General features: G+C 45.5%; 1 long non-coding RNA gene and 18 other non-coding genes across 19 annotated transcripts in view; 18 read left to right on the top strand and 1 right to left on the bottom strand.

The window, feature by feature from the left end:
- The window catches only part of LOC127908011 (uncharacterized), a 110930-nt gene that overhangs the window by 79842 nt on the left and 17189 nt on the right, over nt 1–13899 (bottom strand). The window lies entirely within an intron of this gene.
- trnae-cuc (transfer RNA glutamic acid (anticodon CUC)) lies at nt 788–859 on the top strand. Its single transcript has one exon. It is a non-coding gene; the product is annotated as a tRNA-Glu (tRNA).
- trnae-cuc (transfer RNA glutamic acid (anticodon CUC)) lies at nt 2117–2188 on the top strand. The gene has a single exon. It is a non-coding gene; the product is annotated as a tRNA-Glu (tRNA).
- trnae-cuc (transfer RNA glutamic acid (anticodon CUC)) lies at nt 2298–2369 on the top strand. Its single transcript has one exon. It is a non-coding gene; the product is annotated as a tRNA-Glu (tRNA).
- trnae-cuc (transfer RNA glutamic acid (anticodon CUC)) lies at nt 3495–3566 on the top strand. Its single transcript has one exon. It is a non-coding gene; the product is annotated as a tRNA-Glu (tRNA).
- trnae-cuc (transfer RNA glutamic acid (anticodon CUC)) lies at nt 3676–3747 on the top strand. Its single transcript has one exon. It is a non-coding gene; the product is annotated as a tRNA-Glu (tRNA).
- Nucleotides 4873–4944, top strand: trnae-cuc (transfer RNA glutamic acid (anticodon CUC)). Its single transcript has one exon. It is a non-coding gene; the product is annotated as a tRNA-Glu (tRNA).
- Nucleotides 5054–5125, top strand: trnae-cuc (transfer RNA glutamic acid (anticodon CUC)). Its single transcript has one exon. It is a non-coding gene; the product is annotated as a tRNA-Glu (tRNA).
- On the top strand, nt 6255–6326 carry trnae-cuc (transfer RNA glutamic acid (anticodon CUC)). The gene has a single exon. It is a non-coding gene; the product is annotated as a tRNA-Glu (tRNA).
- Nucleotides 6436–6507, top strand: trnae-cuc (transfer RNA glutamic acid (anticodon CUC)). The gene has a single exon. It is a non-coding gene; the product is annotated as a tRNA-Glu (tRNA).
- On the top strand, nt 7633–7704 carry trnae-cuc (transfer RNA glutamic acid (anticodon CUC)). The gene has a single exon. It is a non-coding gene; the product is annotated as a tRNA-Glu (tRNA).
- On the top strand, nt 7814–7886 carry trnae-cuc (transfer RNA glutamic acid (anticodon CUC)). Its single transcript has one exon. It is a non-coding gene; the product is annotated as a tRNA-Glu (tRNA).
- trnae-cuc (transfer RNA glutamic acid (anticodon CUC)) lies at nt 9012–9083 on the top strand. The gene has a single exon. It is a non-coding gene; the product is annotated as a tRNA-Glu (tRNA).
- On the top strand, nt 9193–9264 carry trnae-cuc (transfer RNA glutamic acid (anticodon CUC)). The gene has a single exon. It is a non-coding gene; the product is annotated as a tRNA-Glu (tRNA).
- On the top strand, nt 10388–10459 carry trnae-cuc (transfer RNA glutamic acid (anticodon CUC)). Its single transcript has one exon. It is a non-coding gene; the product is annotated as a tRNA-Glu (tRNA).
- On the top strand, nt 11740–11811 carry trnae-cuc (transfer RNA glutamic acid (anticodon CUC)). Its single transcript has one exon. It is a non-coding gene; the product is annotated as a tRNA-Glu (tRNA).
- On the top strand, nt 11921–11992 carry trnae-cuc (transfer RNA glutamic acid (anticodon CUC)). Its single transcript has one exon. It is a non-coding gene; the product is annotated as a tRNA-Glu (tRNA).
- On the top strand, nt 13117–13189 carry trnae-cuc (transfer RNA glutamic acid (anticodon CUC)). Its single transcript has one exon. It is a non-coding gene; the product is annotated as a tRNA-Glu (tRNA).
- trnae-cuc (transfer RNA glutamic acid (anticodon CUC)) lies at nt 13299–13370 on the top strand. The gene has a single exon. It is a non-coding gene; the product is annotated as a tRNA-Glu (tRNA).

Genomic DNA, 13899 nt, shown 5'->3' with positions numbered 1-13899 from the left:
TTCCTTGCTGAGCGGCCTCTCGGGGTATGTCGATATAGGACTCATTTGCCTGTGGATATAGACCATTTTGTACCTGTTTCCTCCAGCATCTTCACAAGGTCCTTTGCTGTTGTTCTGGGATGGATTTGCACTTTTCGACCCAAAGTACGTTCATCTCTAGGAGAGAGAACGCGTCTCCTTCCTGAGCGGTATGACGCCTGCGTCATACCATGGTGTTTATACTTGCGTACTATTGTTTCTACAGATGAGCGAGGTACCTTCAGGCGTTTGGAAATTGCTCCCAAGGAGGAACCAGACTTGTGGAGGTCTACATTTTCTTTCTGAGGTCTTGCCTGATTTCCTTTGCTTTTCCCATGGAGTCAAGCAAAGAGGCACTGAGTTTGAAGGTAGGCCTTGAAATACATCTACAGGTACTCCTCCAATTGACTCAAAGGATGTCAATTAGCCTATCAGAAGCTTCTAAAGCCATGACATCATTTTCGGGAATTTTACAAACTGTTTAAAGGCACAGCCAACTTATTGTATGTAAACTTCTGGCCCACTGAATTTGTGATACAGTGAATTATAAGTGAAATAATCCCAATGTAAACAATTGTTGGAAAAATGACTTGTGTCATGCACAAAGTAGATGTCCTAACCGTCTGCCAAAACGATCGTTTGTTAGCAAGAAATGTGGGGAGGGGTTGACAAACAGGTTTTAATGACTCCAGCCTAAGTGGATGGAAACTTACGACTTCAACTATATGTACCATTTCAAACTGGGAAACGAATTGCACTGTAGTACCCTTCCCTGGTGGTCTAGTGGTTAGGATTCGGCGCTCTCACCGCCGCGGCCCGGGTTTGATTCCCGGTCAGGGAAATAGTCTATGCTCCTTGTTTACTTGTGCAACCTGTCACAATGAATATAGAAGGTTATCGCACATATGTACCAGCTCACACTGAGAACCGATTTGCACTGTATTATCCTTCCCTGGTGGTCTAGTGGTTAGGAGTGTCCGATTCCGGTCAGGTATGCTCTTGTTTACTTGTGCAACCTGTCACTATGTGCACATTGCAAACCGATTTGCCCCAGTGTCCTTCCCAGGTGTTCTAGTGGTGACCAGAGTGTCCTTCCCAGGTGTTCCCTCCTGCAGCAAAGCACCCCCACAACATGATGGTGTTCTTCGGCTTGAAAGCCTCCCCTTTTCCCTCCAAACATAACAATGGTCATTATGGCCAAACAGTTCGATTTTTGTTTCATCAGACCAGAGGACATTTCTCCAAAAACTAGGATCTTTGTCCCCAAACTGTAGTATGGCTTTTTTATGGCGGTTTTGGAGCAGTAGCTTCTTCCTTGCTGAGCGGCCTCTCGGGGTATGTCGATATAGGACTCGTTTGCCTGTGGATATAGACCATTTTGTACCTGTTTCCTCCAGCATCTTCACAAGGTCCTTTGCTGTTGTTCTGGGATGGATTTGCACTTTTCGACCCAAAGTACGTTCATCTCTAGGAGAGAGAACGCGTCTCCTTCCTGAGCGGTATGACGCCTGCGTCATACCATGGTGTTTATACTTGCGTACTATTGTTTCTACAGATGAGCGAGGTACCTTCAGGCGTTTGGAAATTGCTCCCAAGGAGGAACCAGACTTGTGGAGGTCTACATTTTCTTTCTGAGGTCTTGCCTGATTTCCTTTGCTTTTCCCATGGAGTCAAGCAAAGAGGCACTGAGTTTGAAGGTAGGCCTTGAAATACATCTACAGGTACTCCTCCAATTGACTCAAAGGATGTCAATTAGCCTATCAGAAGCTTCTAAAGCCATGACATCATTTTCGGGAATTTTACAAACTGTTTAAAGGCACAGCCAACTTATTGTATGTAAACTTCTGGCCCACTGAATTTGTGATACAGTGAATTATAAGTGAAATAATCCCAATGTAAACAATTGTTGGAAAAATGACTTGTGTCATGCACAAAGTAGATGTCCTAACCGTCTGCCAAAACGATCGTTTGTTAGCAAGAAATGTGGGGAGGGGTTGACAAACAGGTTTTAATGACTCCAGCCTAAGTGGATGGAAACTTACGACTTCAACTATATGTACCATTTCAAACTGGGAAACGAATTGCACTGTAGTACCCTTCCCTGGTGGTCTAGTGGTTAGGATTCGGCGCTCTCACCGCCGCGGCCCGGGTTCGATTCCCGGTCAGGGAACTACTCTTTTGCTACATGTTTACTTGTACAACCTGTCACAATGAATATAGAAGGTTATCGCACATATGTACCAGCTCACACTGAGAACCGATTTGCACTGTATTATCCTTCCCTGGTGGTCTAGTGGTTAGGATTCGGCGCTCTCACCGCCGCGGCCCGGGTTCGATTCCCGGTCAGGGAAATAGTCTATGCTCCTTGTTTACTTGTGCAACCTGTCACTATGAATTTAGTAGGTTGTCGCACATATGTACCACTTCAAATTGCAAACCGATTTGCCCTGCAGTGTCCTTCCCAGGTGTTCTAGTGGTGCACCAGACCCTCCTGCAGCAAAGCACCCCCACAACATGATGGTGTTCTTCGGCTTGAAAGCCCTTTTCCCTCCAAACATAACAATGGTCATTATGGCCAAACAGTTCGATTTTTGTTTCATCAGACCAGAGGACATTTCTCCAAAAACTAGGATCTTTGTCCCCAAACTGTAGTATGGCTTTTTTATGGCGGTTTTGGAGCAGTAGCTTCTTCCTTGCTGAGCGGCCTCTCGGGGTATGTCGATATAGGACTCGTTTGCCTGTGGATATAGACCATTTTGTACCTGTTTCCTCCAGCATCTTCACAAGGTCCTTTGCTGTTGTTCTGGGATGGATTTGCACTTTTCGACCCAAAGTACGTTCATCTCTAGGAGAGAGAACGCGTCTCCTTCCTGAGCGGTATGACGCCTGCGTCATACCATGGTGTTTATACTTGCGTACTATTGTTTCTACAGATGAGCGAGGTACCTTCAGGCGTTTGGAAATTGCTCCCAAGGAGGAACCAGACTTGTGGAGGTCTACATTTTCTTTCTGAGGTCTTGCCTGATTTCCTTTGCTTTTCCCATGGAGTCAAGCAAAGAGGCACTGAGTTTGAAGGTAGGCCTTGAAATACATCTACAGGTACTCCTCCAATTGACTCAAAGGATGTCAATTAGCCTATCAGAAGCTTCTAAAGCCATGACATCATTTTCGGGAATTTTACAAACTGTTTAAAGGCACAGCCAACTTATTGTATGTAAACTTCTGGCCCACTGAATTTGTGATACAGTGAATTATAAGTGAAATAATCCCAATGTAAACAATTGTTGGAAAAATGACTTGTGTCATGCACAAAGTAGATGTCCTAACCGTCTGCCAAAACGATCGTTTGTTAGCAAGAAATGTGGGGAGGGGTTGACAAACAGGTTTTAATGACTCCAGCCTAAGTGGATGGAAACTTACGACTTCAACTATATGTACCATTTCAAACTGGGAAACGAATTGCACTGTAGTACCCTTCCCTGGTGGTCTAGTGGTTAGGATTCGGCGCTCTCACCGCCGCGGCCCGGGTTCGATTCCCGGTCAGGGAACTACTCTTTTGCTACATGTTTACTTGTACAACCTGTCACAATGAATATAGAAGGTTATCGCACATATGTACCAGCTCACACTGAGAACCGATTTGCACTGTATTATCCTTCCCTGGTGGTCTAGTGGTTAGGATTCGGCGCTCTCACCGCCGCGGCCCGGGTTCGATTCCCGGTCAGGGAAATAGTCTATGCTCCTTGTTTACTTGTGCAACCTGTCACTATGAATTTAGTAGGTTGTCGCACATATGTACCACTTCAAATTGCAAACCGATTTGCCCTGCAGTGTCCTTCCCAGGTGTTCTAGTGGTGCACCAGACCCTCCTGCAGCAAAGCACCCCCACAACATGATGGTGTTCTTCGGCTTGAAAGCCCTTTTCCCTCCAAACATAACAATGGTCATTATGGCCAAACAGTTCGATTTTTGTTTCATCAGACCAGAGGACATTTCTCCAAAAACTAGGATCTTTGTCCCCAAACTGTAGTATGGCTTTTTTATGGCGGTTTTGGAGCAGTAGCTTCTTCCTTGCTGAGCGGCCTCTCGGGGTATGTCGATATAGGACTCGTTTGCCTGTGGATATAGACCATTTTGTACCTGTTTCCTCCAGCATCTTCACAAGGTCCTTTGCTGTTGTTCTGGGATGGATTTGCACTTTTCGACCCAAAGTACGTTCATCTCTAGGAGAGAGAACGCGTCTCCTTCCTGAGCGGTATGACGCCTGCGTCATACCATGGTGTTTATACTTGCGTACTATTGTTTCTACAGATGAGCGAGGTACCTTCAGGCGTTTGGAAATTGCTCCCAAGGAGGAACCAGACTTGTGGAGGTCTACATTTTCTTTCTGAGGTCTTGCCTGATTTCCTTTGCTTTTCCCATGGAGTCAAGCAAAGAGGCACTGAGTTTGAAGGTAGGCCTTGAAATACATCTACAGGTACTCCTCCAATTGACTCAAAGGATGTCAATTAGCCTATCAGAAGCTTCTAAAGCCATGACATCATTTTCGGGAATTTTACAAACTGTTTAAAGGCACAGCCAACTTATTGTATGTAAACTTCTGGCCCACTGAATTTGTGATACAGTGAATTATAAGTGAAATAATCCCAATGTAAACAATTGTTGGAAAAATGACTTGTGTCATGCACAAAGTAGATGTCCTAACCGTCTGCCAAAACGATCGTTTGTTAGCAAGAAATGTGGGGAGGGGTTGACAAACAGGTTTTAATGACTCCAGCCTAAGTGGATGGAAACTTACGACTTCAACTATATGTACCATTTCAAACTGGGAAACGAATTGCACTGTAGTACCCTTCCCTGGTGGTCTAGTGGTTAGGATTCGGCGCTCTCACCGCCGCGGCCCGGGTTCGATTCCCGGTCAGGGAACTACTCTTTTGCTACATGTTTACTTGTACAACCTGTCACAATGAATATAGAAGGTTATCGCACATATGTACCAGCTCACACTGAGAACCGATTTGCACTGTATTATCCTTCCCTGGTGGTCTAGTGGTTAGGATTCGGCGCTCTCACCGCCGCGGCCCGGGTTCGATTCCCGGTCAGGAAATAGTCTATGCTCCTTGTTTACTTGTGCAACCTGTCACTATGAATTTAGTAGGTTGTCGCACATATGTACCACTTCAAATTGCAAACCGATTTGCCCTGCAGTGTCCTTCCCAGGTGTTCTAGTGGTGCACCAGACCCTCCTGCAGCAAAGCACCCCCACAACATGATGGTGTTCTTCGGCTTGAAAGCCTCCCCCTTTTCCCTCCAAACATAACAATGGTCATTATGGCCAAACAGTTCGATTTTTGTTTCATCAGACCAGAGGACATTTCTCCAAAAACTAGGATCTTTGTCCCCAAACTGTAGTATGGCTTTTTTATGGCGGTTTTGGAGCAGTAGCTTCTTCCTTGCTGAGCGGCCTCTCGGGGTATGTCGATATAGGACTCGTTTGCCTGTGGATATAGACCATTTTGTACCTGTTTCCTCCAGCATCTTCACAAGGTCCTTTGCTGTTGTTCTGGGATGGATTTGCACTTTTCGACCCAAAGTACGTTCATCTCTAGGAGAGAGAACGCGTCTCCTTCCTGAGCGGTATGACGCCTGCGTCATACCATGGTGTTTATACTTGCGTACTATTGTTTCTACAGATGAGCGAGGTACCTTCAGGCGTTTGGAAATTGCTCCCAAGGAGGAACCAGACTTGTGGAGGTCTACATTTTCTTTCTGAGGTCTTGCCTGATTTCCTTTGCTTTTCCCATGGAGTCAAGCAAAGAGGCACTGAGTTTGAAGGTAGGCCTTGAAATACATCTACAGGTACTCCTCCAATTGACTCAAAGGATGTCAATTAGCCTATCAGAAGCTTCTAAAGCCATGACATCATTTTCGGGAATTTTACAAACTGTTTAAAGGCACAGCCAACTTATTGTATGTAAACTTCTGGCCCACTGAATTTGTGATACAGTGAATTATAAGTGAAATAATCCCAATGTAAACAATTGTTGGAAAAATGACTTGTGTCATGCACAAAGTAGATGTCCTAACCGTCTGCCAAAACGATCGTTTGTTAGCAAGAAATGTGGGGAGGGGTTGACAAACAGGTTTTAATGACTCCAGCCTAAGTGGATGGAAACTTACGACTTCAACTATATGTACCATTTCAAACTGGGAAACGAATTGCACTGTAGTACCCTTCCCTGGTGGTCTAGTGGTTAGGATTCGGCGCTCTCACCGCCGCGGCCCGGGTTCGATTCCCGGTCAGGGAACTACTCTTTTGCTACATGTTTACTTGTACAACCTGTCACAATGAATATAGAAGGTTATCGCACATATGTACCAGCTCACACTGAGAACCGATTTGCACTGTATTATCCTTCCCTGGTGGTCTAGTGGTTAGGATTCGGCGCTCTCACCGCCGCGGCCCGGGTTCGATTCCCGGTCAGGGAAATAGTCTATGCTCCTTGTTTACTTGTGCAACCTGTCACTATGAATTTAGTAGGTTGTCGCACATATGTACCACTTCAAATTGCAAACCGATTTGCCCTGCAGTGTCCTTCCCAGGTGTTCTAGTGGTGCACCAGACCCTCCTGCAGCAAAGCACCCCCACAACATGATGGTGTTCTTCGGCTTGAAAGCCCTTTTCCCTCCAAACATAACAATGGTCATTATGGCCAAACAGTTCGATTTTTGTTTCATCAGACCAGAGGACATTTCTCCAAAAACTAGGATCTTTGTCCCCAAACTGTAGTATGGCTTTTTTATGGCGGTTTTGGAGCAGTAGCTTCTTCCTTGCTGAGCGGCCTCTCGGGGTATGTCGATATAGGACTCGTTTGCCTGTGGATATAGACCATTTTGTACCTGTTTCCTCCAGCATCTTCACAAGGTCCTTTGCTGTTGTTCTGGGATGGATTTGCACTTTTCGACCCAAAGTACGTTCATCTCTAGGAGAGAGAACGCGTCTCCTTCCTGAGCGGTATGACGCCTGCGTCATACCATGGTGTTTATACTTGCGTACTATTGTTTCTACAGATGAGCGAGGTACCTTCAGGCGTTTGGAAATTGCTCCCAAGGAGGAACCAGACTTGTGGAGGTCTACATTTTCTTTCTGAGGTCTTGCCTGATTTCCTTTGCTTTTCCCATGGAGTCAAGCAAAGAGGCACTGAGTTTGAAGGTAGGCCTTGAAATACATCTACAGGTACTCCTCCAATTGACTCAAAGGATGTCAATTAGCCTATCAGAAGCTTCTAAAGCCATGACATCATTTTCGGGAATTTTACAAACTGTTTAAAGGCACAGCCAACTTATTGTATGTAAACTTCTGGCCCACTGAATTTGTGATACAGTGAATTATAAGTGAAATAATCCCAATGTAAACAATTGTTGGAAAAATGACTTGTGTCATGCACAAAGTAGATGTCCTAACCGTCTGCCAAAACGATCGTTTGTTAGCAAGAAATGTGGGGAGGGGTTGACAAACAGGTTTTAATGACTCCAGCCTAAGTGGATGGAAACTTACGACTTCAACTATATGTACCATTTCAAACTGGGAAACGAATTGCACTGTAGTACCCTTCCCTGGTGGTCTAGTGGTTAGGATTCGGCGCTCTCACCGCCGCGGCCCGGGTTCGATTCCCGGTCAGGGAACTACTCTTTTGCTACATGTTTACTTGTACAACCTGTCACAATGAATATAGAAGGTTATCGCACATATGTACCAGCTCACACTGAGAACCGATTTGCACTGTATTATCCTTCCCTGGTGGTCTAGTGGTTAGGATTCGGCGCTCTCACGCCGCTGAGCCCGGGTTCGATTCCCGGTCAGGGAAATAGTCTATGCTCCTTGTTTACTTGTGCAACCTGTCACTATGAATTTAGTAGGTTGTCGCACATATGTACCACTTCAAATTGCAAACCGATTTGCCCTGCAGTGTCCTTCCCAGGTGTTCTAGTGGTGCACCAGACCCTCCTGCAGCAAAGCACCCCCACAACATGATGGTGTTCTTCGGCTTGAAAGCCCTTTTCCCTCCAAACATAACAATGGTCATTATGGCCAAACAGTTCGATTTTTGTTTCATCAGACCAGAGGACATTTCTCCAAAAACTAGGATCTTTGTCCCCAAACTGTAGTATGGCTTTTTTATGGCGGTTTTGGAGCAGTAGCTTCTTCCTTGCTGAGCGGCCTCTCGGGGTATGTCGATATAGGACTCGTTTGCCTGTGGATATAGACCATTTTGTACCTGTTTCCTCCAGCATCTTCACAAGGTCCTTTGCTGTTGTTCTGGGATGGATTTGCACTTTTCGACCCAAAGTACGTTCATCTCTAGGAGAGAGAACGCGTCTCCTTCCTGAGCGGTATGACGCCTGCGTCATACCATGGTGTTTATACTTGCGTACTATTGTTTCTACAGATGAGCGAGGTACCTTCAGGCGTTTGGAAATTGCTCCCAAGGAGGAACCAGACTTGTGGAGGTCTACATTTTCTTTCTGAGGTCTTGCCTGATTTCCTTTGCTTTTCCCATGGAGTCAAGCAAAGAGGCACTGAGTTTGAAGGTAGGCCTTGAAATACATCTACAGGTACTCCTCCAATTGACTCAAAGGATGTCAATTAGCCTATCAGAAGCTTCTAAAGCCATGACATCATTTTCGGGAATTTTACAAACTGTTTAAAGGCACAGCCAACTTATTGTATGTAAACTTCTGGCCCACTGAATTTGTGATACAGTGAATTATAAGTGAAATAATCCCAATGTAAACAATTGTTGGAAAAATGACTTGTGTCATGCACAAAGTAGATGTCCTAACCGTCTGCCAAAACGATCGTTTGTTAGCAAGAAATGTGGGGAGGGGTTGACAAACAGGTTTTAATGACTCCAGCCTAAGTGGATGGAAACTTACGACTTCAACTATATGTACCATTTCAAACTGGGAAACGAATTGCACTGTAGTACCCTTCCCTGGTGGTCTAGTGGTTAGGATTCGGCGCTCTCACCGCCGCGGCCCGGGTTCGATTCCCGGTCAGGGAACTACTCTTTTGCTACATGTTTACTTGTACAACCTGTCACAATGAATATAGAAGGTTATCGCACATATGTACCAGCTCACACTGAGAACCGATTTGCACTGTATTATCCTTCCCTGGTGGTCTAGTGGTTAGGATTCGGCGCTCTCACCGCCGCGGCCCGGGTTCGATTCCCGGTCAGGGAAATAGTCTATGCTCCTTGTTTACTTGTGCAACCTGTCACTATGAATTTAGTAGGTTGTCGCACATATGTACCACTTCAAATTGCAAACCGATTTGCCCTGCAGTGTCCTTCCCAGGTGTTCTAGTGGTGCACCAGACCCTCCTGCAGCAAAGCACCCCCACAACATGATGGTGTTCTTCGGCTTGAAAGCCCTTTTCCCTCCAAACATAACAATGGTCATTATGGCCAAACAGTTCGATTTTTGTTTCATCAGACCAGAGGACATTTCTCCAAAAACTAGGATCTTTGTCCCCAAACTGTAGTATGGCTTTTTTATGGCGGTTTTGGAGCAGTAGCTTCTTCCTTTGAGCGGCCTCTCGGGGTATGTCGATATAGGACTCGTTTGCCTGTGGATATAGACCATTTTGTACCTGTTTCCTCCAGCATCTTCACAAGGTCCTTTGCTGTTGTTCTGGGATGGATTTGCACTTTTCGACCCAAAGTACGTTCATCTCTAGGAGAGAGAACGCGTCTCCTTCCTGAGCGGTATGACGCCTGCGTCATACCATGGTGTTTATACTTGCGTACTATTGTTTCTACAGATGAGCGAGGTACCTTCAGGCGTTTGGAAATTGCTCCCAAGGAGGAACCAGACTTGTGGAGGTCTACATTTTCTTTCTGAGGTCTTGCCTGATTTCCTTTGCTTTTCCCATGGAGTCAAGCAAAGAGGCACTGAGTTTGAAGGTAGGCCTTGAAATACATCTACAGGTACTCCTCCAATTGACTCAAAGGATGTCAATTAGCCTATCAGAAGCTTCTAAAGCCATGACATCATTTTCGGGAATTTTACAAACTGTTTAAAGGCACAGCCAACTTATTGTATGTAAACTTCTGGCCCACTGAATTTGTGATACAGTGAATTATAAGTGAAATAATCCCAATGTAAACAATTGTTGGAAAAATGACTTGTGTCATGCACAAAGTAGATGTCCTAACCGTCTGCCAAAACGATCGTTTGTTAGCAAGAAATGTGGGGAGGGGTTGACAAACAGGTTTTAATGACTCCAGCCTAAGTGGATGGAAACTTACGACTTCAACTATATGTACCATTTCAAACTGGGAAACGAATTGCACTGTAGTACCCTTCCCTGGTGGTCTAGTGGTTAGGATTCGGCGCTCTCACCGCCGCGGCCCGGGTTCGATTCCCGGTCAGGGAACTACTCTTTTGCTACATGTTTACTTGTACAACCTGTCACAATGAATATAGAAGGTTATCGCACTGAGAACCGATTTGCACTGTATTATCCTTCCCTGGTGGTCTAGTGGTTAGGATTCGGCGCTCTCGCGGCCCGGGTTCGATTCCCGGTCAGGGAAATAGTCTATGCTCCTTGTTTACTTGTGCAACCTGTCACTATGAATTTAGTAGGTTGTCGCACATATGTACCACTTCAAATTGCAAACCGATTTGCCCTGCAGTGTCCTTCCCAGGTGTTCTAGTGGTGCACCAGACCCTCCTGCAGCAAAGCACCCCCACAACATGATGGTGTTCTTCGGCTTGAAAGCCCTTTTCCCTCCAAACATAACAATGGTCATTATGGCCAAACAGTTCGATTTTTGTTTCATCAGACCAGAGGACATTTCTCCAAAAACTAGGATCTTTGTCCCCAAACTGTAGTATGGCTTTTTTATGGCGGTTTTGGAGCAGTAGCTTCTTCCTTGCTGAGCGGCCTCTCGGGGTATGTCGATATAGGACTCGTTTGCCTGTGGATATAGACCATTTTGTACCTGTTTCCTCCAGCATCTTCACAAGGTCCTTTGCTGTTGTTCTGGGAGATTTGCACTTTTCGACCCAAAGTACGTTCATCTCTAGGAGAGAGAACGCGTCTCCTTCCTGAGCGGTATGACGCCTGCGTCATACCATGGTGTTTATACTTGCGTACTATTGTTTCTACAGATGAGCGAGGTACCTTCAGGCGTTTGGAAATTGCTCCCAAGGAGGAACCAGACTTGTGGAGGTCTACATTTTCTTTCTGAGGTCTTGCCTGATTTCCTTTGCTTTTCCCATGGAGTCAAGCAAAGAGGCACTGAGTTTGAAGGTAGGCCTTGAAATACATCTACAGGTACTCCTCCAATTGACTCAAAGGATGTCAATTAGCCTATCAGAAGCTTCTAAAGCCATGACATCATTTTCGGGAATTTTACAAACTGTTTAAAGGCACAGCCAACTTATTGTATGTAAACTTCTGGCCCACTGAATTTGTGATACAGTGAATTATAAGTGAAATAATCCCAATGTAAACAATTGTTGGAAAAATGACTTGTGTCATGCACAAAGTAGATGTCCTAACCGTCTGCCAAAACGATCGTTTGTTAGCAAGAAATGTGGGGAGGGGTTGACAAACAGGTTTTAATGACTCCAGCCTAAGTGGATGGAAACTTACGACTTCAACTATATGTACCATTTCAAACTGGGAAACGAATTGCACTGTAGTACCCTTCCCTGGTGGTCTAGTGGTTAGGATTCGGCGCTCTCACCGCCGCGGCCCGGGTTCGATTCCCGGTCAGGGAACTACTCTTTTGCTACATGTTTACTTGTACAACCTGTCACAATGAATATAGAAGGTTATCGCACATATGTACCAGCTCACACTGAGAACCGATTTGCACTGTATTATCCTTCCCTGGTGGTCTAGTGGTTAGGATTCGGCGCTCTCACCGCCGCGGCCCGGGTTCGATTCCCGGTCAGGGAAATAGTCTATGCTCCTTGTTTACTTGTGCAACCTGTCACTATGAATTTAGTAGGTTGTCGCACATATGTACCACTTCAAATTCAAACCGATTTGCCCTGCAGTGTCCTTCCCAGGTGTTCTAGTGGTGCACCAGACCCTCCTGCAGCAAAGCACCCCCACAACATGATGGTGTTCTTCGGCTTGAAAGCCCTTTTCCCTCCAAACATAACAATGGTCATTATGGCCAAACAGTTCGATTTTTGTTTCATCAGACCAGAGGACATTTCTCCAAAAACTAGGATCTTTGTCCCCAAACTGTAGTATGGCTTTTTTATGGCGGTTTTGGAGCAGTAGCTTCTTCCTTGCTGAGCGGCCTCTCGGGGTATGTCGATATAGGACTCGTTTGCCTGTGGATATAGACCATTTTGTACCTGTTTCCTCCAGCATCTTCACAAGGTCCTTTGCTGTTGTTCTGGGATGGATTTGCACTTTTCGACCCAAAGTACGTTCATCTCTAGGAGAGAGAACGCGTCTCCTTCCTGAGCGGTATGACGCCTGCGTCATACCATGGTGTTTATACTTGCGTACTATTGTTTCTACAGATGAGCGAGGTACCTTCAGGCGTTTGGAAATTGCTCCCAAGGAGGAACCAGACTTGTGGAGGTCTACATTTTCTTTCTGAGGTCTTGCCTGATTTCCTTTGCTTTTCCCATGGAGTCAAGCAAAGAGGCACTGAGTTTGAAGGTAGGCCTTGAAATACATCTACAGGTACTCCTCCAATTGACTCAAAGGATGTCAATTAGCCTATCAGAAGCTTCTAAAGCCATGACATCATTTTCGGGAATTTTACAAACTGTTTAAAGGCACAGCCAACTTATTGTATGTAAACTTCTGGCCCACTGAATTTGTGATACAGTGAATTATAAGTGAAATAATCCCAATGTAAACAATTGTTGGAAAAATGACTTGTGTCATGCACAAAGTAGATGTCCTAACCGTCTGCCAAAACGATCGTTTGTTAGCAAGAAATGTGGGGAGGGGTTGACAAACAGGTTTTAATGACTCCAGCCTAAGTGGATGGAAACTTACGACTTCAACTATATGTACCATTTCAAACTGGGAAACGAATTGCACTGTAGTACCCTTCCCTGGTGGTCTAGTGGTTAGGATTCGGGCGCTCTCACCGCCGCGGCCCGGGTTCGATTCCCGGTCAGGGAACTACTCTTTTGCTACATGTTTACTTGTACAACCTGTCACAATGAATATAGAAGGTTATCGCACATATGTACCAGCTCACACTGAGAACCGATTTGCACTGTATTATCCTTCCCTGGTGGTCTAGTGGTTAGGATTCGGCGCTCTCACCGCCGCGGCCCGGGTTCGATTCCCGGTCAGGGAAATAGTCTATGCTCCTTGTTTACTTGTGCAACCTGTCACTATGAATTTAGTAGGTTGTCGCACATATGTACCACTTCAAATTGCAAACCGATTTGCCCTGCAGTGTCCTTCCCAGGTGTTCTAGTGGTGCACCAGACCCTCCTGCAGCAAAGCACCCCCACAACATGATGGTGTTCTTCGGCTTGAAAGCCTCCCCTTTTCCCCCAAACATAACAATGGTCATTATGGCCAAACAGTTCGATTTTTGTTTCATCAGACCAGAGGACATTTCTCCAAAAACTAGGATCTTTGTCCCCAAACTGTAGTATGGCTTTTTTATGGCGGTTTTGGAGCAGTAGCTTCTTCCTTGCTGAGCGGCCTCTCGGGGTATGTCGATATAGGACTCGTTTGCCTGTGGATATAGACCATTTTGTACCTGTTTCCTCCAGCATCTTCACAAGGTCCTTTGCTGTTGTTCTGGGATGGATTTGCACTTTTCGACCCAAAGTACGTTCATCTCTAGGAGAGAGAACGCGTCTCCTTCCTGAGCG

Source organism: Oncorhynchus keta, chromosome 16, assembly GCF_023373465.1.
Source record: "Oncorhynchus keta strain PuntledgeMale-10-30-2019 chromosome 16, Oket_V2, whole genome shotgun sequence".
Classification (NCBI taxonomy): Eukaryota; Metazoa; Chordata; class Actinopteri; order Salmoniformes; family Salmonidae; genus Oncorhynchus; species Oncorhynchus keta.
The sequence above is the reverse complement of the archived record's forward strand: the minus strand, read 5'-3'. Positions and strand labels throughout refer to the sequence as shown.